Source organism: Panulirus ornatus, chromosome 43 (genome assembly GCF_036320965.1).
Source record: "Panulirus ornatus isolate Po-2019 chromosome 43, ASM3632096v1, whole genome shotgun sequence".
Taxonomy (NCBI): Eukaryota; Metazoa; Arthropoda; class Malacostraca; order Decapoda; family Palinuridae; genus Panulirus; species Panulirus ornatus.
This window is the reverse complement of record NC_092266.1, coordinates 11468023-11495756: the sequence shown is the minus strand read 5'-3', so window position 1 is coordinate 11495756 and position 27734 is coordinate 11468023. Positions and strand designations below refer to the sequence as shown.

General features: G+C 44.9%; 1 protein-coding gene and 1 long non-coding RNA gene across 7 annotated transcripts in view; one reads left to right on the top strand and one right to left on the bottom strand.

The window, feature by feature from the left end:
• The window catches only part of LOC139762317 (uncharacterized), a 28597-nt gene extending 18492 nt beyond the window's left edge, over positions 1 to 10105 (top strand). For all 3 annotated transcript variants that reach the window (XR_011715691.1, XR_011715690.1, XR_011715689.1), the window contains one exon: positions 8701 to 10105. This is a non-coding gene — a long non-coding RNA (uncharacterized lncRNA). The remainder of the gene's footprint in view (positions 1 to 8700) is intronic.
• LOC139762316 (organic cation transporter protein-like) overlaps positions 1 to 27734 on the bottom strand; it is a 346799-nt gene that overhangs the window by 223111 nt on the left and 95954 nt on the right. Inside the window, exon 1 of one of the 4 annotated variants that reach the window (XM_071686950.1) lies at positions 21430 to 21451. The exons of 2 other annotated variants lie outside the window; for them this stretch is intronic. The gene's annotated coding sequence lies outside the window, so the exon portion shown is untranslated. Of the gene's footprint in view, positions 1 to 10119; positions 10656 to 21429; positions 21452 to 27734 lie in introns of those variants that run through there. One more of the 4 variants, XM_071686948.1, reaches the window with a different exon arrangement.

Here is a 27734-nt window from a genome sequence, read left to right as displayed (position 1 = left end):
ACCGCGCACAACCTCAAAATCATCGCCTCTACTTCAAAACTACCGACTTTACTTCAAAACTATCATCGATACTTCAAAACTATCGCCTATACTTCAAAACTATCGCCTATACTTCAGAACCATCCCCTATACTTCAAAACTATCGCCTATACTTCAAAACTATCGCCTATACTTCAGAACCATCCCCTATACTTCAAAACTATCGCCTATACTTCAAAACTATCGCCTATACTTCAGAACCATCCCCTATACTTCAAAACTATCGCCTATACTTCAGAACCATCCCCTATACTTCAAAACTATCGCCTATACTTCAAAACTATCGCCTATACTTCAGAACCATTCCCTACACTTCAAAACTATAGCCTATACTTCAAAACTATCGCCTATACTTCAAAACTATCGCCTATGCTTCAAAACTATCGCCTATACTTCAAAACTATCGCCTATACTTCAAAACTATCGCCTATACTTCAGAACCATCCCCTATACTTCAAAACTATCGCCTATACTTCAAAACTATCGCCTATACTTCAGAACCATCCCCTATACTTCAAAACTATCGCCTATACTTCAAAACTATCGCCTATACTTCAGAACCATCCCCTATACTTCAAAACTATCGCCTATACTTCAGAACCATCCCCTATACTTCAAAACTATCGCCTATACTTCAGAACCATTCCCTATACTTCAAAACTATCGCCTATACTTCAAAACTATCGCTCAACCGGTGAATAAGAGAATGTAATGTATTTTTCAGTAAGACTTTAATTTGTCTCATATATATTCTGCGACAAGCTTACATGAGCAGTACTAAGAAAAGAAAATGCCCAAGGTCGAGCACATTGGTTCGATTCTTGGTTGCGGCAATCAGTCCACAGTCTACCCAGCTGCTCAACCATTCTTGGGGGTTGGTCGATAAAACGAGTATTTGGTGCAGGCTGGGATATATATATATATATATATATATATATATATATATATATATATATATATATATATATATATATATATATTTTGCTTTGTCGCTGTCTCCCGCGTTAGCGAGGTAGCGCAAGGAAACAGACGAAAGAATGGCCCAACCCACCCCCATACACATGTATATACATACACGTCCACACACGCAAAATATACACACCTATACATCTCAATGTACACATATATATACACACACAGACATATACATATATACACATGTACATTATACATACTGTCTGCCTTTATTTATTCCCATCGCCACCTCGCCACACATGGAATAACAACCCCCCCCTCCCCCCACATGTGTGCGAGGTAGCGCTGGGAAAAGGCAACAAAGGCCCCATTCGTTCACACTCAGTCTCTAGCTGTCATGTAATAATGCACCGAAACCACAGCTCCCTTTCCACATCCAGGCCCCACCCATCTTTCCATGGTTTACCCCAGACGCTTCACATGCCCTGGTTCAATCCACTGACAGCACGTCGACCCCAGTATATCACATCATTCTAATGCACTCTATTCCTTGCACGCCTTTCACCCTCCTGCATGTTCAGGCCCCGATCACTCAAAATCTTTTTCACTCCATCTTTCCACCTCCAATTTGGTCTCCCACTTCTCGTTCCCTCCACCTCCGACACATATATCCTCTTGGTCAATCTTTCCTCACTCATTCTCTCCATTTGACAAAACCATTTCAAAACACCCTCTTCTGCTTTCTCAACCACACTCTTTTTATTACCACACATCTCTCTTACCCTATCATTACTTACTCGATCAAACTACCTCACACCACATATTGTCCTCAAACATCTCATTTCCAGCATATCCACCCTCCCTTGCACAACTTTACCTATAGCCCACGCCTCACAACCATATAACATTGTTGGAACCTCTATTCCTTCAAACACAATCATTTTTGCTTCCCGAGATAATGTTCTCGACTTCCACACATTCTTCAACGCTCCCAGAACTTTCGCCCCCTCCCCCACCCTATGATTCACTTCCACTTCCATGGTTCCATCCGCTGCCAAATCCACTCCCAAATATCTAAAACACTCCACTTCCTCCAGCTTTTCTCCATTCAAACTTACCTCGCAATTGACTTGTCCCTCAACCCTACTGTACCTAATAGCCTTACTCTTATTCCCATTTACTCTCATCTTCCTTCTTTCACACACTTTACCAAACTCAGTTACCAGCTTCTGCAGTTTCTCACATGAATCAGCCACCAGCGCTGTACCATCAGTGAACAACAATTGATTCACTTCCTAAGCTCTCTCATCCACAACAGACTGCATACTTGCCCCTCTTTCCAAAACTCTTGCATTCACCTCCCTAACAACCTCATCCAATAAACAAATTAAACAACCATGGAGACATCACACACCCCTGCCACAAACCTACATTCACTGAGAACCAATCACTTTCCTCTCTTCCTACACGTACACATGCCTTACATCCTCGATAAAAACTTTTCACTGCTTCTAACAACTTGCCTCCCACAACATATATTCTTAATACCTTGCACAGAGCATCTCTATCAACTCTATCATATGCCTTCTCCAGATCCATAAATGCTACATACAAATCCATTTGCTTTTCCAAGTATATCTCACATACATTCTTCAAAACAAACATCTGATACACACATCCTCTACCACTTCTGAAACCACACTGCTCTTCCCCAATCTGATGCTTTGCACATCCCTTCACCCTCTCAATCAATACCCTCCCATATAATTTCCCAGGAATACTCAACAAACTTATACCTCTGTACTTTAAGCACTCACTTTTATTCCCTTTGCCTGTGTACAATGGCACTATGCAAGCATTCCGCCAATCCTCAGGCACCTCACCATGAGTCATACATACATTAGATAACCTTAACAACCAGTCAACAATAGTCACCCCCTTTTTAAAAAATTCCACTGCAATACCATCTAAACCCGCTGCCTTGCCGGCTTTCATCTTCCGCAAAGCTTTTACTACCTCTTTTCTGTTTACCAAATCATCATCCCTAACCCTCTCACTTTGCACACCACCTCGACCAAAACACCCTATATCTGCCACTTTATCATCAAACACATTTATCAAACCTTCAAAATACTAACTCCATCTCCTCACATCACCACTACTTGTTATCACCTTCCCATTAGCCCCCTTCACTGAAGTTCCCATTTGTTCCCTTGTCTTACACACTTTATTTACCTCCTTCCAAAACATCTTTTTATTCTCTCTAAAGTTTAATGATACTCTCTCACCCCAACTCTCATTTGCCCTCTTTTTCACCTCTTGCACCTTTCTCCTGACCTCCTGCCTCTTTCTTTTATACATCTCCCACTCATTCGCATTATTTCCCTGCAAAAATCGTCCAAATGCCTCTCTCTTCTCTTTCACTAATAATCATACTTCTTCATCCCACCACCCACTACCCTTTCTAATCTAACCACCCCACACGCTTCTAATGCCACAAGCATCTTTTGCGCAAGCCATCACTGATTCCCTAAATACATCCCATTCCTCCCCCACTCCCCTTATGTCCTTTGTTCTCACCTTTTTCCATTCTATACTCAGTCTCTCCTGCTACTTCCTCACACAAGTCTCCTTCCCAAGCTCACTTACTCTCACCATTCTCTTCACTCCAACATTCTCTCTTCTTTTCTGAAAACCTCAACAAATCTTCACCTTTGCCTCCACAAGATAATGATCAGACATCCCTCCAGTTGCACCTCTCAGCACATTAACATCCAAAAGTCTCTCTTTCGCGCGCCTATCAATCAACACGTAATCCAGTAACGCTCTCTGGCCATCTCTCCTACTTACATACGTATACTTATGTATATCTCTCTTTTTAAACCAGGTATTTCCAATCACCAGTCCTTTTTCAGCACATAAATCTATAAGCTCTTCATCATTTCCGTTTACAACAATGAACAACCCATGTACACCAATTCTTCCCTCAACTACCACATTACTCACCTTTGCATTCAAATCACCCATCACTATAACCCGGTCTCGTGCATCAAAACTACTAACACACTCATTCAGCTGCTCCCAAAACACTTGCCTCTCATGATCTTTCTTCTCATGCCCAGGTGCATATGCACCAATAATCACCCATCTCTCTCCATCCACTTTCAGTTTTACCCATATCAATCTAGAGTATACTTTCTTACACTCTATCACATACTCCCACCACTCCTGTTTCAGGAGTAGTGCTTCTCCTTCCCTCGCTCATTTCCTCTCACTTACGCCCTGACTTTACTCCCAAGACATTCCCAAACCACTCTTTCCCTTTACCCTTGAGCTTCGTTTCACTCAGAGCCAAAACATCCAGGTTCCTTTCCTCAAACATACTACCTATCTCTCCTTTCTCTCATCTTGTTTACATCCACACACATTTAGACACCCCAATCTGAGCTTTCGAGGAGGATGAGCACTCCCCGCGTGACTCCTTTTTCTGTTTCCCCTTTTACAAAGTTAAAATACATGGAGGGGAGGGTTTCAAGCTCCCCGCTCTCGTTCCCTTTAGTCGCCTTCTACGGCACGTAAGGAATGGAGGGAGGGAGGGAGGGAGCGACCGACCACGCGGTAATCTTGCGTATATCTTATTGGAGATGTCGTCACTTACTCGATCAAACCGGTTCCGACCAATCGCATGTTTACCAAATGGCGTCCTAGGGGACGGGAGCGGGGGCCATCTCTAAGATCCTCGGTGAGTACAGGCCACAAATCATATTTCATAAATCCTCACAAATTATATAGACTCTCACGACCATATATATATATATATATATATATATATATATATATATATATATATATATATATATATATATCTTCCATACTATTCGCCATTTCCCGCATTAGCGAGGTAGCGTTAAGAACAGAGGACTGGGCTTTTGAGGGAATATCCTCACCAGGCCCCCTTCTCTGTTCCCTCGTTTGTAAAATTAAGAAAAAAAAATCGAGAGGGGAGGATTTCCAGCCACCCGCTCCCTATATATATATATATATATATATATATATATATATATATATATATATATATATATATATATATATATATATATTCATTTCTTACCACAGTGAAATAAAACACGATGAGTTTTCCTAAGAGCACTTTGGTTTAATGATCACATCATCAGGGAGAGATACAAGAAAGGAATATAACAGTCAGTTGATATACAGCGAAGAGACGTAGCTAGGACGCCATTTGGTGAACAAGTGATCATTACACGAAAGTGCATCTGGGAACTTATCGTGTTTCATATATATATATATATATATATATATATATATATATATATATATATATATATATATATATATATATATATATATATTATCCTTTGTCGCTGTCTCCCGCTTTAGCGATGTAGCGCAAGGAAACAGACGAAAAAATGGCCCAACCCACCCACATACACATATATATACATATACGTCCACACACGCACATATACATACCTATACATCTCAACGTATATATATATATATATATATATATATATATATATATATATATATATATATATATATATATATACACACACACAGACATACACAGACATACACATATATACACATGTACATAATTCATACTTGCTGAATTCATTATCTCTCGTCGCCACACCGCCACACATGAAATGACAACCCCCTACCCCGCACGCGCGCGAGGTAGCGCTAGGAAAAGACAACAAGGCCACATTCGTTCACACTCAAGTCTCTTGCTATTATGTACAATGCACCAAAACCACAGCTCCCTTTCCGTTTCCAGGCCCCACAAAAATTTCCATGGTTTACCCTAGACGCTTCACATGCCCTGGTTCAATCCACTGACAGCACGTCGACCCCGGTATACCACATCGTTCCAATTCACTCTGTTCCTTGCACGCCTTTAACATTACCTCTTCTTAAAGGAGATTCTCTTGGACTAAAGAAATAATCAAGTGAACACATTCATCACCTTACCTTTCCCTGGAGGGTTAGATACATCAGACTGGCCACGAGTAATGACAAGGACGGCACCATGACATGGGGGCGTGTTTGGTCTTAGAATAAACCGAGGAAGGTCTTGGAGACTTCCCGGGTGGTAGTTATATACTGACGATGACGGCTTTTAATGACCCTGGCAGTTGACAGGCAGCCTAGATTACCAACCCAACCCACCTACAACTACAGCCAGTGCCAGACTCTCTCTCTCTCTCTCTCTCTCTCTCTCTCTCTCTCTCTCTCTCTCTCTCTCTCTCTCTCTCTCTCTCTCTCTCTCACATAGTGAATCTTAACACCCACACACACACACACACACAATTAATGACTTCCGTCAAGGTATAGAATTCAACCAGAACATTACGGATGATGCAAAAGTCAGGAGGGAAGCGAAAAGCGAAGAGGATTGTAGTAGCTTACAAGGGGATGTCAACAGACCTTTCCGAAAGTTGGTATAAAAACGTGGTTGGTGAAACTCAACCATGGTAAATATAAAGTCATGAGGATGGGACAAAGAGAAAGAGGGCCTCAGTATGATTATTACCCTGCACACGGCCAATGAGAGGGGGGCGGGGAGGGGGTGGGTGCTGGGGGTACAACAGCGTACCCAGGCCCGGGAATTTCCTTAAGAGGGTCCGAGAATTTCCTGGGATCTCAGATAATGTTTGCATATACTGAAGACTAGCATTCACATTTTGTGTGAGCCTACATAGTTAAAATATTCTTAAAGCACATGTGAAGTAGAAACTAGTGAACTGTTATACGTAAGTGAAGACTGTATAGAAATTGTGAAAATTTTCTTAAATCACAAGTGAAGTAGACTCGTTTCACCTTGCAACTTAGCGTAGAAGCATTTAATCATCCCAAAATAAGTCAGTCCCAGGCTATATAAGATTTAGGCTTGGATAAAGATGAAAGGCAACAGGGGGAGCAAAAAAAAAAGCAGCAAATATGCAAAGAAACGCATCATACAAATTATCCTCTTTTATTTACATTTATCATGGAGGAAGTATAGGAGCATAAGGCAACAAATGCAGAATATTAACAGAGCGCTCCATTCCACCCTCATCTTCCATACCCTTTTTGGGCCTTACAGCACATGGCATAAAACCGTAGTGGATAAAAACAGGGTGAGTAATGGAGAAGGGAAGGAACCCCGAAAGAAACTTTGTACCCCCGGCTAAAGTTCTTCTCCAGAGGCCCTGACCCAGCAGAAAGTAAACTTCAAGGTTCTGTGCGTGAGAGGCACTTGGGATGACCTATCTTCCCTAACCGGTTGCCTGTCCCATAATTGGAGAATTGCTATGGAGACAAACAAGTCTGCTGGCAAATATCAGAATAACTTTCACCCTTACAGTCTGATACAATATGACACGCCACACGAGAATTTTTGAAAAAAAAAACTCCTGAGGTACGGTTGCATGGGTTGGTATTCTGACCTGCTGAGTTGCCAGTTACTCCGTAGCTTGTGACTGGTGTACCATTTTACAGCGGCTCTAATTGCAGATTGTGTTTCATGACCCAAATTACGCTCCACGATGCAAATTAAGCAATAGAGCAGTTTTCATAGTAACACCACACCACAGTAGTATCTGATCTTGTTAATGACAGACTTGCTGTCGTCACAGTGTTCGATGTATCACATGGATCGACTTGTCGTCGGTCATGTGCCAGGCTTGATAGGAAAGGCAAACACGTTTCCCCAGAGGTTATTCAACTTCTAAATTCTATCAATGATTAGTGTCGGAACCCCCTGGTGCTTGGTCACAGTTTAACCTATTTGACATGGATGCACACACACTGTCTGGAGCAGTGTGGCTACGCTAACTCAACGAGAAATTTCACCATCGCTGAGTTCCACATCGTGTCGTGCGGTGATCGCTACGCATGTCTTCTCCCAGGTTTTCGTTACGTCTCAGCGGCGCTTCGATGTAAACAATACGATTTTTACCGTGCGCTCCGAAGCTCGACTCTGTGCTGGTGGAACCGGTTCCGTTTTCAACATATTTGATCTAATGTACATATTCAGTTAACGAACCACCTGTGGTAGAGGTTTATGCTAACACTAACGTTGCTCGTCTCACATGAATTTCATTAACCAATCCCTTCCGCACACACACACACACACACACACAGACCGTGGACCTACTAATTATGTTTGGCATTATGATGACTTATCATACCTCTTTTCGTGGCTCATTCCCTGCCTCATAATCACACTAGTGCTGTGCTTCATCTTACGATCCACAAATATTCTATTTTCTTTGTGCATGTGGCCTCATATCAATGGACGTTTACATGCTTTCCATCATCTTCACTTTGTAACGATGTGGATTTCTGTCGTTGTATCTCACAACGTAAGAAATCCGTAAATGGCACCTAGATTCGTTATTGCCATGCACAAATTGATAAAGACTGCGGTCTTTGATTATCATACTACAGACGGTAATGCTATGCCGTTTAAGAGACTTCCGTACTAACATCCTATATATTCCCGTTCATAAACAGTAAAATACGACACTTGGTTATACAAAACATTATATTACTTTCACACACACACACATATACAGAGAGAGAGACGGGTAATAGCCACACCAGTGATGGTTGCAGGGTGTACCAGAACCAAAACTGCCGAATAATATTTTCGTGTGTTTACGTACATGGATGAGAAATATTGAGCAAGCTATTCATGTCCTACGTGAGGCTAAAACTAGGATATGCTCCTTACAGGTTTGGTCACCGTACCTTAAAGAAGCACAAAGAAACCACAGGGAAGATCCAGAGGAGGAGGACAAAGATGACACCAGAATTAAGAGAGTTAAGCCACAGGTAAAGGCTGGAGGAGGCTTTTGAGTTTACCCACGCTGGAGGAGAGAAGATTAGGGGGTGACCTGATCACACAAACATTTGGAACGAGAAGGACGAACTGCACGGTACTTTGAGAGATGTAGGGACAGAGGAACCACAGGACAACATGTGATTAAGTAAGAAAGTCGTGAAAAGGATGTAAAGAAATGATTCCACTGGATAAGGGTGGGTGGATGATTGGAACAGACTGAACAAGGATGTGATCAACGCAGACAACATACATATATTCAAGAGGTTGTATGATAGCAGGGTGTTCACGAGATGGGGACCCACGTGTGCAAACTCTTCCCCATCCCTGCCCAGTACAAATAGGTCACTAATGGGCCTCCGTGATGCCGTGGTTAGCCTTACCGACCATGAGTCAACACAGGCCCACATGGGATCGAACCTTGGGCGTGGCTATTGGCCCACACCCGATTCCAACTGTTCATCCTACCCACGAGGTGGGTCGATAAATGTGTAACGGACGTTGGTTAGGAGGTATGTGTGCACATACATATGCAAGTAAAGACACATGGTCAAGATGCGAGGCACCACAAGCATAAATCTCTCTCCTCGTAACACAAAATTAGGACACACACACACACACACACACACACACACACACATACAGCGGCTACAAATTATGGCTTCATGATTCAGCAATCAACCCGACACACACACACACACACTGCAACCCCTGCCAATGTTTCGTAATGAATCATTTTAGTGCGAAGGTCAGTTTTCCATCTGCACGAGGCCCGTAGATTCACATGGACCTCGACACATACGACAATTTAAGAACATCGCAGGTCGAACACGCCCCGGAAAAAAAAAATAAACAGACAAATAAATGCTGACTCTACCCTCCCTGGAGTTGGTCTCTACTCACAATCTACGGGTTATCCTGTAGCGTCGTCTGTTGGCAAACATTTACCGGCGTTTACGTGCTCATACATCTGATACGTCAGGTAACCTACCAACAGATCACCCTCTCATGCTTATCTGTATTATCTATATAGTTATCTTTTTATGAATATATTATACGACGCTACCGTACTATCATCATAATGCACTTGATCACTGTTTCCTAAATGAAAGGTAATCATGGAATCTTAATCCTCACACATCCAACCCACGAGCGGCCATCTGACGAACGCATGTGCTGGGCTGGTGCACCCAACTTCTGACGCTCACTTTCACGTGCGCACAGAGTGTGGAGCACAGAACACTCTCACACCAAGCACTCCAAGACACACCATTAACCACTGTTAGCGCTGCTGAAAGATTCCAGAACATTACCTTGCTGGAGAATGTTTATATATCACTTGGATATTCCCAGTCCTTCGTGTACGACAATGCTCCACCACTCAACACTGAGTCGCCTTCAACTGAAGAAACTGTCAGTTATACTGGCTTATTTTCCATCGATCTTCAGTTAACGTGACAGAGATTCGTGCAAAAGCTTAGGGCAGCAGACGAGTCTAATGTTAATCTCGCGAGACCTTCTTTAAACGGAGAGATCCACCACAGTGGCGCAGCTCAAGTCAGCTAGCTTGCTAAACTGAACGGGGAGAGGACTCAGCAGAGACCGACGAGAGCGCGAGGTATGAACCACAGCTGCTGCACTCGGGAGCAGCAGTACTGGGGGGCGCCGCCGCCAAGGGTTGTGAGTGGTGTGGCCGTGAGGCAGCGGGTGACAGCAGCTAACCTGTACAACTACTCTTAGTTCTCAGCACGCGAGGAAATTAGGGCGTGAAGGACGGTGGGGGGTCACCTCCGGCAGGCCACCACAACGCCCACTACAGCCCCACCCCACACACACACACACACACACACACACACACACACACACACACACGCACCCCTTGTGACTGTAAGACAAGAGTCCATTCTGTGATTATGCTGTGCGCCCCCTCCCCCCTCACCTCCTGTGACTAGATGGTGGAGTCCCCCCTGTGACTAGACGGTGGAGTCCCCTCTGTGACTAGACGGTGGAGTCCCCTCTGTGACCAAAAACGGTGGAGTTCCCCCTGTGACTAGACGGTGGAGTTCCCCCCCGTGACTAGACGGTGGAGTCCCCTCTGTGACCAAAAACGGTGGAGTCCCCCCCTGTGACTAGACGGTGAAGTCCCCTCTCTGACTAGATGGTTGAGTCCCCCATGAAACTAGACGGTAGAGTCCCCTCCCTGTGACTAAACGGGTGGAGTCCCCCCTGTGACTAGACGATGGAGCCCATCTATGACTAGACGAGAAGGAGTGGTCGTGTCATTGCTGGATGAACGTTCGGCTAAACCCGGGAGGGTTTACCGAGGTAATATATGTGGAGATCTTGGAGGAGGTTCTACTGCCCTCGGTTAAGCCATGGCCGTTCCCTGAAAAATGAGCCTTTCTAAAACCTCCTTCACGATAACAGCCCAGTCCACACATGTCGGGCTTTTAGGGAGTGGTCCTGGCCAGCAGCATCCTCACATCTGAGCACTGGTAGCCACATCCACCCAGATCCCCAGACCTCAACACCTAATACAGAGCACGTCTGGGCAGCAATGCTGGGACACATGCCAGACCTACAACGCTGCTGCTGTCATCGCCGCTGCTTTAGAGGCGTGGGAACACCTCTGATCGACCGACGTCCCTCCTGAACAACACTTGACAACTGAGTTGGTGGCATGAGCCATGCCTGAACACCTCTGATCGACCGACGTCCCTCCTGAACAACACTTGACAACTGAGTTGGTGGCATGAGCCATGCCTGAACACCTCTGATCGACCGACGTCCCTCCTGAACAACACTTGACAACTGAGTTGGTGGCATGAGCCATGCCTGAGGCTAGACCTAGGCTGAATGCTGTGTTATGGCAGCAGGTGCAGGATATACTTGTCGTTGATATAGCAACAAAGATGTGAAGCATGTGTTACTTTGGTTTCCCCGAATCATATGATATAATCTACAGTAAATATAGCATTATATTACCACAGCGTAATAGAGTATATGATTTTCCCTAACGGACCATGTTGTAATGATGGCCAGTGAGTGACCAGTTCACTAACCGAGCATAACTATCGCACACGGTATTTCACAGGTGATGTGTATTAACCTGACACGTGAGATATTTGGTGCATAATCACATGAAAAGAGTCGATGCAGTAGTGTGTGAGGGTAATAAGCACATGGCGCCGTTCGTTGATCACAAGCGAGCATTATCGGCACACAAGACAGGCCTGCATACGTCTCCACCAATGTGAACCGCCTTACCCATTATGCTAAATGACCAACGTCTCGTTGAGTATGAACGATGTCTGTTTATATGAACGTAACATATGCTATATGTTAGCCACGGGAAATTATTGGTAGTTGGCGTTATATGGCACCTCCTGACACCAGGGTTACCAACATGTGCTACGCCGGATATGAATATTTCAGTGATTTTCGTACTGTGGGGGCAAATGTTTCACACATATTGTGCACCGATACTATTGTGATCCACTGTACGTGTCCTTGAGAGCTACATCCTGTAAATAAAAGAGTTCCAACGCAACATATGAGAGAATTATTGTTGTTCTATAATGCCAGGGCCCCTTTTCCAGGGGCTCCTGGGGTTCTAAGGCTGCGCTCCATTCAGCGGCAGGGTCAGACTGTATACTCTGTTTTGTCGATAAGGTTACAGCTTCACCGAAGATGACTCTTCACACACGCGGTGGAACCTCAAGCAAGGAGATTCCTACTGACGCCCTTCACTACGTGCATGTACGATAAGCCCAAGTGCACTTTTGTGTATCATCACATCTTCCTGGGAAATAGAAGACTTAGAACAGTCCGTATATACCGTCTTACTATTGGTATACTGAGTGTGTTCGAAGTCTACTATCTCATTCTTTCATCTCCCATGACGACATGATAATACACGAAAGTGCACTCACGCTTCTCGTGTTTCATTTTTTCTCCGTGATTATCAAGCAAATACCAGATCACGCACACCACTGAGACCTTGAGCATTTGAGAGAGAGAGAGAGAGAGAGAGAGAGAGAGAGAGAGAGAGAGAGAGAGAGAGAGAGAGAGAGAGAGAGAGAGAGAGAGAGAGAGAGAGAGAGAGCATAACCAAATAGTACGGGGTTCGAGCCCTTGATGTTGGAGGGCATTACGTGATTCCCGTTTTTAATTTTCCAAAAGAATGAAAAGCGAAGGAGACCAAGTGAGGATATTCCCTCGGGCTCAGTCCTCTGTTATTAACGCTGCCTCGCTGACGCGGGAAATGGAGAATACATATGAAGAAAAAAAAATGTAATACATACATATATATATATATATATATATATATATATATATATATATATATATATATATATATATATATATATATATATATATATATATAATATGTTATCCCTGGGGATAGGGGAGAAAGAATACTTCCCACGTATTCCTTGCGTGTCGTAGGATGCGACTAAAAAGGGGTGGGAGCGGAAGGCTGGAAATCTTCCCTTCTTGTTTTACTTTACCAAAAGAAGGAACTGAGAAGGAGGCCAAGTGAGGAGTTTTCCCCTCTTAGGCTCAGTCATCCGTTCATGAACGCTATCTCGCCAATGCTGAAACCAGCCTTATGAACAAAACGACAAAAACTAATAATAATAATAATAATAATAATAATAATAATAATAATAATAACAATAATAATTATAATTATTGTTGTTAGTATTATTATTATCATTATTATTATTATTATTATTATTATTATTATTATTATTATTATTATTATTATTGTTGTTGTTGTTGTTGTTGTTTTGTTATTATTATCATTATTATTACTATGGAAATAATAATTTGAAAAAATAATAATAATGTTAACATACAAGATCTTCCTCCTCCTCAAATCGAAGGTGAGTGACGCAGGGACAGGCTCGGACCAAAGCGTACGAATCTCCCTTTTCGACAGTCGTGCAAACCCGATGAAGGTCATGTGGCGGTGGGTTGGTGGCGTAATGCTGCCCCTACCAGAGGTCGTCTGGTAGCAAGGTTGGTGGCGTAATGCTACCCCTACCACAGGTCGTCTGGTAGCAAGGTTGGTGGCGTAATGCTACCCCTACCAGAGGTCGTCTGGTAGCAAGGTTGGTGGCGTAATGCTACCCCTACCAGAGGTCGTCTGGTAGCAAGGTTGGTGGCGTAATGCTACCCCTACCACAGGTCGTCTGGTAGCAAGGTTGGTGGCGTAATGCTACCCCTACCAGAGGTCGTCTGGTAGCAAGGTTGGTGGCGTAATGCTACCCCTACCAGAGGTCGTCTGGTGGCAAGGTTGGTGGCGTAATGCTACCCCTACCAGAGGTCGTCTGGTAGCAAGGTTGGTGGCGTAATGCTACCCCTACCATAGGTCGTCTGGTAGCAAGGTTGGTGGCGTAATGCTACCCCTACCAGAGGTCGTCTGGTAGCAAGGCTGGTGGCGTAATGCTACCCCTACCAGAGGTCGTCTGGTAGCAAGGTTGGTGGCGTAATGCTACCCCTACCAGAGGTCGTCTGGTGGCAAGGTTGGTGGCGTAATGCTACCCCTACCAGAGGTCGTCTGGTGGCAAGGTTGGTGGCGTAATGCTACCCCTACCAGAGGTCGTCTGGTAGCAAGGTTGGTGGCGTAATGCTGCCCCTACCAAAGGTCGTCTGGTAGAAAGGCTGGTGGCGTAATGCTGCCTCTACCAGAGGTCGTCTGGTAGAAAGGCTGGTGGCGTAATGCTGCCTCTACCAGAGGTCGTCTGGTAGCAAGGTTGGTGGCGTAATGCTGCCCCTACCAGAGGTCGTCTGGTAGCAAGGTTGGTGGCGTAATGCTACCCCTACCAGAGGTCGTCTGGTAGCAAGGTTGGTGGCGTAATGCTACCCACCCGACGTGATACAACCCATGACAGATAACGGACTACCGGAGGGACTACGATGCGTAGTTTTCTGGTAGAGAACAGCAGAGTGGAACTGAAATTCCTTATCTGTTATAAGGAAAGACAAGAGTGTATAGCAGAGACCCCTCCCTCCCCTGCCACCACTCTCTGCGCCACATACTCCGGCTTCAGCAATGAAAGATGCTATACACTGTACAAATGTACACTGACAAGAAAAGTTTATAGGAAAGGATGAATGAAGAAACAATTCTGATCTGATTTTAACACCAGGATACCCTAAGGGGAAAGGATTTTTGCCTTTCAATTGTAGAGAAGAAAGATTACAAACACCTATACGGTACATTATTGAACTGGCTCACTCCATAGTGATCAGTATGATCAAAGTACTCACACAGCAGTGATTGAAATGTAAACAAGCTTTAGAACATTTGTATAGCAGATTTAAATTCAGACTGGCTTAACGATAATTAGTTTCATTAAAGGATTTGTATAGCAGTTATTGAAAAGTGAATAAGTATTTGTAGAGCATTGTCTTAAATATAAGTTGACTACCTGATGATCATGAAGAGACGGAGTATTTGAACAGCAGTGATTGGAATGTAGTTAATAGTCTTCGTCTTGACAATATCTGGCAGCAATGATCTCCAATGTTCTATAAACACAACTCCAAAAAATAACAATACAAAAAAAAAAAAAGACTGCTCACGTTTGTAAACCATCTTTCCATTACCATAACACCGTTATCCCTGGCCATTATATCTTCTGGTGCGGACCTTCGCTGAACCACTTGACGGAGGAAAGACCCGAGGGTAAATATCAAGAGGAAGAGGATCATTGGGCAGAGTGTGACCTGGAAACTGGGACGAGTTATGGGGACATGAAGAGGGAAGGCTGAAGATAGAGAGGGAAAGTTTGGCAAGAGTTAAACTCAGGAAGAACGCCAAAGAGGCATCCCTATATGTGGTGACTCTGTCATGGGTTTTATTGTCAAAATGAATATTTTGCACTTCAGTCAGATATGTTCTGAGTCTCTCTCTCTCTCTCTCTCTCTCTCTCTCTCTCTCTCTCTCTCTCTCTCTCTCTCTCTCTCTCTCTCTCTCCCTGAGACATAGAGATAGATAGATAGATAGATAGATAGATATAGATAGCTAGATAGATAGAGAGAGAGAGAGAGAGAGAGAGAGAGAGAGAGAGAGAGAGAGAGAGAGAGAGAGAGAGAGAGAGAGAGAGAGAGAGAGAGAGAGCATTGGGATTCTTTCTGCCTGATGGAATGAGTTTTGTGGTTGTTCTTGATCGAGGATTTCCTTCATCTCCGATGAAGTGTGACAACCAGAACCAGACAACACATTCTACACCAGCTGGTCTTCAGAACCAGACAACACATTCTACACCAGCTGGTCTTCAGAACCAGACAACACATTCTACACCAGCTGGTCTTCAGAACCAGACAACACATTCTACACCAGCTGGTCTTCAGAACCAGACAACACATTCTACACCAGCTGGTCTTCAGAACCGGACAACACATTCTACACCAGCTGGTCTTCAGAACCAGACAACACATTCTACACCAGCTGGTCTTCAGAACCAGACAACACATTCTACACCAGCTGGTCTTCAGAACCAGACAACACATTCTACACCAGCTGGTCTTCAGAACCAGACAACACATTCTACACCAGCTGGTCTTCAGAACCAGACAACACATTCTACACCTACTGGTCTTCAGAACCGAACAACACATTCTACACCAGCTGGTCTTCAGAACCGGACAACACATTCTACACCAGCTGGTCTTCAGAACCGGACAACACATTCTACACCAGCGGGTCTTCACAGAACACTGACACAGATCATAAAAATCCTGGGTCTCAAGAGTGTACCTTGTGACACCCCGCTTGTCATAGTGAGTCAGTCGGATGCCTTCTCCTCTGAATACCACTCGTCTACAGCCTGCGAGTCCCCCCCCATTATTCAAGCTCACGTTGTGTTCGCTGTCCTGATAGTCAAATAAACTATAATAAGTCATCCATCTTAACGATGACCAAGAGCGCTAATTTAGGCAGTGTGCAACTGGGTCATCGCCCGAAAGCGAACGCAGAAAAATGAAACGCGAGTGACAGGAGCATCTGGCACGCTGCCCACGGGCAAGACACCGCCTCATTTATGATGCTATTACTGAGACATCACAAGCAGTGTCCCGCAGACCCCTACGTCTGTCTGCGTTACACAAACCGATCCACTGCAGCACAGCGGCCAACACCCAGCAGCATCACTCACCTCCATACATCATCACCCGCCGGCCAGCCACGCTCCGCCTCGCTCACCCATCGGTCAACCAAGTGCTGCTCAGCTTCGATGACCACCCTACATGAACCCGGACTTCCAGCTTTCCCCTCCCCACAACTACACCCACACCTTCAAGGGGCCCGCCATATACGGAGCGAGAGAGTATACGGACCAAGGATGAACTTGGACACATGAAGAATATAATCGTTTTTTTTTCGTTTTTTTTTGCGACTGGTTATAAAACCGAGGACTCTCGCCGTCTCCATGACCCTACTAGTCGATAAGCTTGAACCCCCGTCTACCCCGCCGACCGACCAAGCTATATCTGGCATGGAAATGCCTGATGCACCTGACCTCACGACCGGGGACGCTCGGCACGTTCTCGATTCTTCACTTCACCTGAGCACAGTTTGTCTGGTGGCGGCGCTGGCAAGGGTTTTCCCAGCTCTGCCTCCTTTACCTGGCAGTTCGGTGTGTGTGTGTGTGTGTGTGTGTGTGTGTGTGTGTGTGTGTGCGACACAACCACCAACTCGGCAGTTCTGGGTTATTTTCGGCCTGTGGTTGTGACCCCCCCACCGCTCACAACCTGCAAAACTATATTTTGCGGGCAGGAGGCAGAGCAGCTGCCGCCGCCCGCTGGACTGATCCGGGCTGAACCCGAGCCCTGAGCTGACCTCGGCCATGTGCGCGCGCACCCTCCCACCTCTCCGCCTTCCGCGGTGTTATCTCTCCGCTAGGCGAAGGACCTGACCTTACGTTGGCGCGGGTATCTGTCCCTTGCCTTCCTCACGTCAGTCAGGGTGTGCGGTGATATCCGACTGCCGTGGCAACAAATACACACACACACACACACACACACACACACACATAAACAAAAATACTTCCGGAGTAGCTGGCTGAGAACCTATGATCATGAGATTTTGCTCTGAATGGTGATATGTGGCCACAAACACCCGGGCTGGCTCCTCTGCAGCCAGTCCGACACGACATGAAAGACGGTGAATTGATTGAACCCCGGCAGACCCGTCGTGGAACCCATGCTCATCCCGAGAGCGCGGTAGCGCAAAAGGATGACACAGGTCACACGGGGTCGTCAGCACCTGTGTACAACCAAGCCACTCATCATGACTCCATGATTCAGTACGGCGCGTCTCGGAGGATCCACACACGATACCACCTCGAGAACGAAGGATACCGCGTTCAGAAGGCATCAGCTGTATCACATCCTCTCTAACTACCATATGAACACTGCTCACGATAATCAAAGGCCTTCACATCATTATTCATCTATGTGACACAAGGTTGATGGTACCTGGGCCACTAATGCACTTCAGAGAATTTGAGAGAGTCCCACTTCGAGGGTGTCGTCCACGTCATGTAATAAGGACCATGAGCCATGTAGTCATTAAGAGGGTATGAGAAAAACATCCCCAGAGAAAGCTGTCCACATCGCTGAGGGAAACACGAAGGACTCCTACACGACCATACCGTCCTCAAACTTCCAACCCATTCCACATGAACTTTCACATCTTCGTTCTTGAACTCATCTAACTTCCGCGGCATCATCTGCATACACCAACTGTGACAACTTTCATTCTCGTTCTCCAGTGTTGAGTGTTGTTAACATAATCAGCGCACATTTCACGTAACGCTCCTCTCTATATACACTTCAGAAGAAACACGGTGACACCACGCAACCTTGACGCACTCACACACCTGTTTCAGGCCACTCACGCAAGCCAACACTTACTCTGCAACACACACACACACACACACACACACACACACACACACACACACACACTACTTCCATTACAGGAGTCCTAAACCGCATACAGATTTCTTCCGTGCAGTATGCCTTACAGCTCTAAACATACCCAAATGTACCTAGCAACTCACTTCATTTGAATATCCCTTTTCTAGATCCACAAATGCCGCACACACACCTGTTTCTCCGACACAATCTCACATTCTCCATCATTCGTCGAAACCCACATACCGTGTTCATTTTGCTCCAATCAACACAAGATTCACTCACTATACTAACTGGCACCTTGCGAAGTAGGCTCAGGAGATGCATTCTTCTGTAATTCTTATAAACTTGCATCCACTCCTCAACCCTCTACACACTGGAACAACTGACGACCCTTGTGCTGTTATCAGTCACCTGACCACCTCTTCTCCATGCTTCCGTAAACACCTCCCAGAACCATTCCTTAGCAGTTTCACCTCCACTCTCAACCATCTCCCTCCGCGCTACGTCTGTGCCCTCACTGCTCCATCTCTGCCCCCCAAGCTCTTCACTATTTCCTTATCCATATTCGTATTTCTCTTCCCCCTTACCACTAGATGGAAGGAACATAGATATTAAGATGCAAATTTCCTCTGGAGGAAGTTTGCGATACTCCTGGGAAATGAAAAAGACACCCCTACATTCTAACCCAAAGTGGACAAAAACTGTAGAAAACGAATGAACGGGTGAGGGAATTATGATTCTAGGTAATATATATATATATATATATATATATATATATATATATATATATATATATATATATATATATATATATATATATATATATAATCAAATCTATACCCAAAGACAGAATCAATGGTTTTATAATATAAGAACGCGCCCAAGAATTGAATTTCAAGCCTCAACCAATAAACTAACCATAAGCTTTCTCTCATATTACGTGCATCCACTCCCATACCCCACGACACACGTGTATCAGCTGATGAAGGCTCAGAAAGAATGCAAGACAAATGAATCCGTACGACCAAACCTGATCCGATGATACGGTGAAACACTGCAGTCACATCCCTCCAGGCAACGCCAGCCTCAGGCCGATATCCATCAAATACGTAACCCCTGCTACAACACACACACACACACACACACACACACAAAGCAGGGAACTCGCCGACACGAGTAACCACAATCACGTCCCTCGCTTGGTAAGACCCGGTGAAATATTGGGAATTCATTACGCGCAAGACCCCTTCAACCATCTTGACAGGCAGGACGGATTTAGAAGAGAGCGGGAACTTCCCTGGCAACAGCGATAGCCCTTATATAAACAACGAATGTAATACACATTATCACAGGCAGTCACGAACAGTATTGTGGAAGGAAGGATGAGGGGGAATGCCTTTACTATGCCCTCTCCTCTAACTCTACAGATCACGCAGTTAGGATACTATCAATGCCCTCAAAGCAGATACACCTCATCATGGACCATAGAGTTTGCCCAATGGACCATACAGTTTGCCCATTATCTGCTGCACCCTCATTTATATTACTAGATAGCAGCTGAGGCAATGGGCCACAACACAGTCACCCCAGCTGTGGCCAATTCTGTCCGGACTAAATGTGTCTTTACCTTAACTGGCAGTCATTAAAAGGGAATATTCGCCTAATGCGAAGTTTTACCAAGGAACGTCTCTGGGGATAAGGAAGAAGGCATACTGCCCAAGTATCTCCCACGCGTGGCAGAAGAGGCATAGCAACAAGAGCACCGAGCTGGGAAATCTCCTCCACTGTATTGTCACATTATAAATACAGCTACTGCAGCCACGTGAGGCATCTTCCCCGATGGCCCGGTCGTCTGTTGCTGACGCTACCTCCCCGACGCAGGAACAGCAAAGCAGCTTTAAGGGAAAACGTACATACCTACGTACGTAACGAGCGTAGCAGCTAACTGGTGCGAGCAATACCGAGCAAAACCCTTCACACATGAAGTGTAGTATGCGTCCACTTCATATCAATCCTCAACCCATTCCTAGCCTAGTTAGGGAATAGGTTCCTTATGCACTGGACCTCCACCATGTACTAGACACCGGTATTAACCACAACCATGTACTGGACCCCGGTGTCATTCATCTCCATGTACTGGACCCCGGTATTTACCACCTCCACCATGTACTGGACCCCGGTATTGGGTTTTAGCCACCCTATTCATAAGGATGACCTGAGAACATAACAGGAAAAATTCACCTTCGTCAGCATCAAACATGTAAACATCACCACGTACGTACCCGAACAAGGAAACGATAGTTAAATCTGCATGAAGTCATGTGATCTTAAGTCTCGCGCTTGAGGAAGTACGACCCGCCAGTTGTGTAGGACGGATCTCAAGGAAGTAGACATCATTTCTACGCATCATACATTTCACAGAAGAGGGAAGTAAACAGCTCTGAGGAAAGGCGGCAACTCGAGTCTCCCCCTACCCAATACACGCTGATAATTGAACAGTTGCCAATTTGGCATTTCAGAGCAGGCGGGATAGTTCATACGACGAAAAAAATAAATAGAATAAACCTCAAGCTACCAGCCAGTTTGGCAGACACTCAATACGTGCAGGGAACTCCTCGTTGCCATGATCGCACATGGGAATACTGGATGCTATTATAACACCACGGTGGAGGCTGTCACAATTCACTCACAACGTTTGTGTGGTCACCGAGTGAGCAGGTTAGAGGGAGGCCAGATGCGGCGACCGGTTGCTTCAACGTGTACAGGCAAGCACTCCCTCTTACGGTGCACCAGACACAACACTGAGGGACTCCGCCATACACAAGCTCTCCTCTCTGCCCCCCCAAAGCCTCCCTCCACACGCTGCCAACCACCCCTCCTCCACACCTCCCTTGCCAACGTTTCACGGTCTCCACCTGTCCTAACCTGAGACTGATTCCTTCCCCCCCTCAATATTTCCCCGGTATCCAACCCCAATATCATCATCATCCACACCATCACTCCCCCGCCTCTCTCTCCTCCAGCCGACATCCCACATGATGCTCTCTCCTCGCCTCACCCCTACATGACAGGCCCCGTCGCACGGGGACCCTGTCCCTCGGCAGGCAATCTGAGTGGCATCGTTACCGTCAGCCTCAACGTGACAGACATATCGAGATCTGTTCCCCACATGGAGTGCACACGCTGGCTGGCCACCCTACGCGACCCACCAGCTGCACCTCACAAGTGCCAACACTGGGAGACAACTTACAGACATTTGCGGAAAGATTTTGCCAAAAGGAAAAGTTTTCGCGTAGCCATCGCTGCAGGAGAATAGAACAATACAAAGAGTCGTGTGTATATGTATGAGATGAAGGGACAGCATGTCTGTGGAGACAAGGGCACCAGCCTTCGTGTGGGTGAGGCAGAAGGAAAACACAGCTGCCAGCGACAAAGCAGTAGTGACACGTGACAGACGTACTGAAGTGCTGGGTCACTGCGCAGCCGTCACTAACCCTCCGCGGGAGAAGGGCAGGCGGGCGGTACCTGTGATATACCTCCTGGTCGGTGACGCTCCCAGAGAGAGAGAGAGAGAGAGAGAGAGAGAGAGAGAGAGAGAGAGAGAGAGAGAGAGAGAGAGAGACGGGATTTAGAGAGTGAAGAGGAGAGGGAGATTAAGGAAGGTGTGCATGTGTTGAGTATGTGTGACTGGTATTTGTGTTAGAGTGATAGAGTTTTAAATCATTATTGCCTAGTACTTCAACCTTATATATATATATATATATATATATATATATATATATATATATATATATATATATATATATATATATATATATATATATATATATATTATTTATTTATCTATTTTGCTTTGTTTTTTACTCCTATATTGTATACACACACACACCTAGCATAAGGCACAAGCCCATTTATCGACCAGCCCCGAGGAAGGATGAACCGTTAGAATTGGCTGTGGGCCAACTGCCGCACCCGCCTAGGATTCGAACCCACGCGGGTCAGACCTCGAGCAGGCCAGTGGTGACTCATGGACGGTAACGCTAATCAATACACGAATGAAACCCGTATGTGTGTGTGTGTGTGTGTGTGTGTGTGTGTGTGTGTGTGTGTGTGTGTGATTTCTATTTGTGTACTACGGGGAGAAGTTTTACACTCGTGTTGTCCCGTCTCATAGTCTTATGATAATGTACTGGGTCCTTACTCATATATATATATATATATATATATATATATATATATATATATATATATATATATATATATATATATATATATATATATTATCCCTGGGGATAGGGGATTAAGAATACTTCCCACGTATTCCCTGCGTGTCGTAGAAGGCGACTAAAAGGGGAGGGAGCGGGGGGCTGGAAATCCTCCCCTCTCGTTTTTTTTTTTAATTTTCCAAAAGAAGGAACAGAGGAGGCCAGGTGAGGATATTCCCAAAAAGGCCCAGTCCTCTGTTCTTAACGCTACCTCGCTAACGCGGGAAATGACGAATAGTTAAAAAAAAAAAAAAATATATATATATATATATATATATATATATAAGGGAGCGGGGGGCTGGAAATCCTCCCCTCTCATTTTTTTTTTAATTTTCCAAAAGAAGGAACAGAGAATGGGGCCAGGTGAGGATATTCCCTCAAAGGCCCAGTCCTCTGTTCTTAACGCTACCTCGCTGATGCGGGAAATGGCGAATAGTATGAAAAAAAAATTATATATATATATATATATATATATATATATATAATATATATATATATATATATATATATATATATATATATATATATATGTATATATATATATATATATATATATATATATATATATATATATATATATATATATATATATATATATGTATGTATACACACACACACACACACACACACACACACACACACACACACAGCGTAAGTCAACTATCCATCCATTGAGTAGCCATGAGGGAAAGACAAACCCCAGGGTTAGGTGTGCGCCGCTGCCGCGCCCAAGATTCGAACCCATGTAGGCCCGTAATGACCATCTGTATACATCATACACCACAACAGAAGCAGCATCTATCCAGGTGACACAACATAGCCGAACCCAGGCCCTTACCTGGCAGGGAGCCAACACGCTTACGTAACTCAGTCGACCATTTATAGCCGTTATATATATATATATATATATATATATATATATATATATATATATATATATATATATATATATATATATACCTTTCTTTTCTTTTAAACTATTCGCCATTTCCCGCATTAGCGAGGTAGCGTTAAGAACAGAGAACTGGGCCTTTGAGGGAATACCCTCACCTGGCCCCCTTCTCTGTTCCTTCTTTTGGAAAATTAAAAAAAAAAAAAAACGAGAGGGGAGGATTTCCAGCCCCCCGCTCCCTCCCCTTTTAGTCGCCTTCTACGACACGCAGGGAATACGTGGGAAGTATTCTTTCTCCCTTATCCCCAGGGAAAATATATATATATATATATATATATATATATATATATATATATATATATATATATATATATATATATATATATATATTAGTACGCTTCCGCTGTACCAGCCTATCTAGCTTTACATAGCAGGTTTTATCAATGCTACTCCTTCCTTGACACGGGTAGAATCATTAGATATTTGCCTCGCGATGTCATTAAACCACGAAACGACGAGGCACGCGTTCATCCGGAAATAGCTAGGGAGTCACACAACCCGGCGCCAATACATCGCGAGATTTGACGTCTAAATATAGTTCAATGGACACGTATAAGTCAGTCCGAGACAAACCCATTATAGTTCACGTATACGTCAGATCGAATAAGCTCATCAATTTCGGTCTGTCTCACGATAATTCACAGTTAACTTGATACAAAAATAAACAAGAAGTATATCAGAAAAGTATAATGTAAAATTAAGTTAGTTCATCTTAAAATTCCACCCATCGTTTTCTTTTCTTTTTTAAATATGACTATCGCAAGCCACTCTATCTTAAAAAGCGTCACGTTGTGGTTCCACGCTCTATATAACAAACGTAGTCTGATAATCATTAAATTTGCTTTAACGTTTTCCAGAAGATTCCTGCTAGAATATGCGCAAAAATTTAGCACATCCTTTCTTTGATTCTGTCCATAAAATCATTAACTTTCTTACATGGGAAAGCAAAAAAAAACAAATAATAATAATACTAAGATATAGAATTTTATCCCTGGGGGATAGGGGAGAAGGAATACTTCCCATGTACTCCCTGCGTGTCGTAGAAGGCGACTAAAAGGGAAGGGAGCGGGGGGGGGGCTGGAAATCCTCCCCTCTTGTTTTTTTTTAACTTTCCAAAAGAAGGAACAGAGAAGGGGGCCAGGTGAGGATATTCCCTCAGAGGCCCAGTCCTCTGTTCTTAACGCTACCTTGCAAACGCGGGAAATGGCGAATACTTTGAAAGAAAAGAAAAAGTAAAAAATAAAAAACTAAAAGGTTTTATCAAAGATTTTCTTTCTCGTCAGTTCTCGCTGTGACAAGAACACGATGTTGTACCTCCTGGACTCACAACTATGACAAGTGTGCAAGTAACACTGGGTAGTTTCCCCGTGCACCACACGCTCAGAGACCTGTGAGTGCAAGGGGATTACATCCGTTGTACCCCGTAACCCGCCTTTAGCATTTGGCAACAAAACTCCTTTTAGACTCCGTCTGACCTTCGTTCTTGACACTGTGACACCATGGCCTTATTTCTAAGTACCGGCACCTTTGGCTCTACACAACAGCACTGCACACAGTATCTTTTTTTTTGGGGTCCGTCCCGCACCCTATATTATGCTCGCCTACTCCAAGATAAGTGTATTTCACAGCAACGTTCTACCTCCTACTTGGAAAACAACCTAACTTTGCCTCCCTAAAATAGTTCACTAGTTATATAGCTTGACACATAGATCGAATCAATGTAGTTCGATGTATGAAAACAATGTACTTCAGTCGTAAACTGCTGGATAACTCATTCAATATCAATCAATTCTTGTTAGCATTTTTGTCACTTGTAACTTCTAATGTCACTTGAACCAATGAGGCCCAATTCCCGGACGTTTTTTGTGCACACTGCATACACTTTTGCGCCTTCTCCCACAGGAAAGGTTGGAGTGCACAATAATTTGCCGCTCGCTGAGAGAGAGAGAGAGAGAGAGAGAGAGAGAGAGAGAGAGAGAGGAGAGAGAGAGAGAAGAGAGAGAAGAGATAGAGAGAGAGAGGAAGAGCTTTGGGATTCTTTCTGCCTGAGGAATGAGTTTTGTGGTTGTTCTTGATCGAGGATTTCCTTCATCTCCGTGAAGTGTGACAACCAGAACCAGACAACACATTCTAAAAAACCAGCTGGTCTTCAGAACCAGACAACACATTCTACAACCAGCTGGTCTTCAGAACCAGACAACACATTCTACACCAGCTGGTCTTCAGAACCAGACAAACAATTCTACACCAGCTGGTCTTCAAAACCCAGACAACACATTCTAAAACCAGCTGGTCTTCAGAACCGACAACACATTCTACACCAGCTGGTCTTCAGAACCAACAACACATTCTACACCAGCTGGTCTTCAAAAACCAGACAACACATTCTAAAACCAGCTGGTCTTCAGAACCAGACAACACATTTCTACACCAGCTGGTCTTCAGAACCAACAACACATTTTTACACCAGCTGGTCTTCAGAACCAACCAACACATTCTACACCTACTGGTCTTCAGAACCGACAACACATTCTAAAACCAGCTGGTCTTCAGAACCGGACAACACATTCTACACCACTGGTCTTCAGAACCGGACAACACATTCTACACCAGCGGGTCTTCACAAAAACACTGACACAGATCATAAAAATCCTGGGTCTCAAGAGTGTACCTTGTGACACCCCGCTTGTCATAGTGAGTCAGTGGGAAATCCCCTTTTTCCTCTGAATACCACTCGTCTACAGCCTCGAGTCCCCCCATTATTCAAGCTCACTTTGTTTTCCTGTCCTGCTGTCAAAAAAACTATAATAAGTCATACCATTTAACATGACCAAGAGCGTAATTTAGGCAGTGTGCAACTGGGTCATCGCCCGAAAGCGAACGCAGAAAAATGAAACGCGAGTGACAGGAGCATCTGGCACGCTGCCCACGGGCAAGACACCGCCTCATTTATGATGCAATTAACTGAGACATCAAAAGCAGTGTCCGCAGACCCCTACGTCTGTCTGCGTTACACAAACCGATCCACTGCAGCACAGCGGCCAACACCCAGCAGCATCACTCACCTCCATACATCATCACCCGCCGGCCAGCCACGCTCCGCCTCGCTCACCCACGGTCAACCAAGTGCTGCTCAGCTTCGATGACCACCCTACATGAACCCGGACTTCCAGCTTTCCCCTCCCCACAACTACACCCACACCTTCAAGGGGCCCCCATATACGGAGCGAGAGAGTATACGGACCAAGGATAGAACTTGGGGCACATGAAGAATATAATCGTTTTTTTTTCGTTTTTTTTTTGCGACTGGTTATAAAACCGAGGACTCTCGCCGTCTCCATGACCCTACTAGTCGATAAGCTTGAACCCCCGTCAAACCCCCCCGACCACCAAGCTATATCTGGCATGGAAATGCCTGATGCACCTGACCTCACGACCGGGGCGGGTCGGCACGTTCCGATTTTCCACTTCACCTGAGCACAGTTTGTCTGGGGGCGGCGCTGGCAAGGGTTTTCCCAGCTCTGCCTCCTTTACCCGGCCGTTCGGTGTGTGTGTGTGTGTGGTGTTTTGTGTGTGTGTGTGTGTGTGCGACACAACCACCAACTCGGCAGTTCTGGTTATTTTCGGCCTGTGGTTGTGACCCCCCCACCGCTCACAAAAAACCCGCAAAACTAATTTTTCGGGCAGGAGGCAGAGCAGCTGCCGCCGCCCGCTGGGATGATCCGGGCTGAACCCGAGCCCTGAGCTGACCTCGGCCATGTGCGCGCGCACCCTCCCA